Here is a 1,514-nt window from a genome sequence, read left to right on the forward strand (position 1 = left end):
TCTCCGTGTACACGTACAGGAGACAGTAAACGTCTCCGTGTACATGTACAGGAGACATTTACCATCTCCGTGTACACGTACAGGAGACAGTAAACGTCTCCGTGTACATGTACAGAAGACGTTTACCATCTCCGTGTACACGTACAGGAGACAGTAAACGTCTCCGTGTACATGTACTGAAGACGTTTACCATCTCCGTGTACACGTACAGGAGACAGTAAACGTCTCCGTGTACATGTACTGAAGACGTTTACCATCTCCGTGTACACGTACAGGAGACAGTAAACGTCTCCGTGTACATGTACAGGAGACGTTTACCATCTCCGTGTACACGTACAGGAGACAGTAAACGTCTCCGTGTACATGTACAGGAGACGTTTACCATCTCCGTGTACACGTACAGGAGACAGTAAACGTCTCCGTGTACATGTACAGAAGACGTTTACCATCTCCGTGTACACGTACAGGAGACAGTAAACGTCTCCGTGTACATGTACAGGAGACATTTACCATCTCCGTGTACACGTACAGGAGACAGTAAACGTCTCCGTGTACATGTACAGAAGACGTTTACCATCTCCGTGTACACGTACAGGAGACAGTAAACGTCTCCGTGTACATGTACAGGAGACAGTAAACGTCTCCGTGTACATGTACAGAAGACGTTTACCATCTCCGTGTACACGTACAGGAGACAGTAAACGTCTCCGTGTACATGTACAGGAGACAGTAAACGTCTCCGTGTACATGTACAGAAGACGTTTACCATCTCCGTGTACGGTCTTAGCTCATCAACACCAACTTTTCAACGTAGCTGCTCCTTTTTACCGTTATCGAGTGTGTACTTTATAAATACATAGAAATATGTTGGAAAGTCAAGTCCTGGTCTGTAAATATCCTGGAAGTCTCTTCTGTGTAAAATCAACTGGTTCCAGCGACGCCTCCCACCAGAAGCCATTCTCACATTTCAAGTACAGCTGATAGTTTGTTTCTACAGAGTTTGAGTTGAGTTGTGTGATACGTGGTACACTATACATTGCATAGCTCGTGCGGCACTTATTTACTTTAGAAGAGCAGTGACCAAGCCCCACAAAGGGCGTTTCAAAGGCATTCAGTCTGCAAGTGCTTTCAAAGTGTGCTTTGGGGAGTGCAAAGCTTTACAAAACTGAGCAATATGGCAACTTTTCACTTCGGCTGAATGATTTAAAGGAGAAGGAAGCTTCCCGTTGGGACGCAGGAAACTGCAGGGAAGTTCCCAAACATGAAGAGACAGAAACGTTGAGGTTCCGCTTGATGAACCGGGATAAACTGCTGCTTGGACTGGTGAAGGCTGCAGGTCAGACCTGCAGGAGACATTTCCGTTTGACCCACGCTGTCTGACGGAGACACGGTCTGAGAGGACACAAGAAGTTTGTGCATGATGAGGAAAACCAGGAATCAGTCGTCCAGATCCAGACAGAAAGACGAAAGGAAACGTTTCTGGTGGCAAAGTGGAGAAAGACAGAATCAGTGAC

Source organism: Telmatherina bonti (assembly GCF_933228915.1).
Source record: "Telmatherina bonti genome assembly, chromosome: 24".
Classification (NCBI taxonomy): domain Eukaryota; kingdom Metazoa; phylum Chordata; class Actinopteri; order Atheriniformes; family Telmatherinidae; genus Telmatherina; species Telmatherina bonti.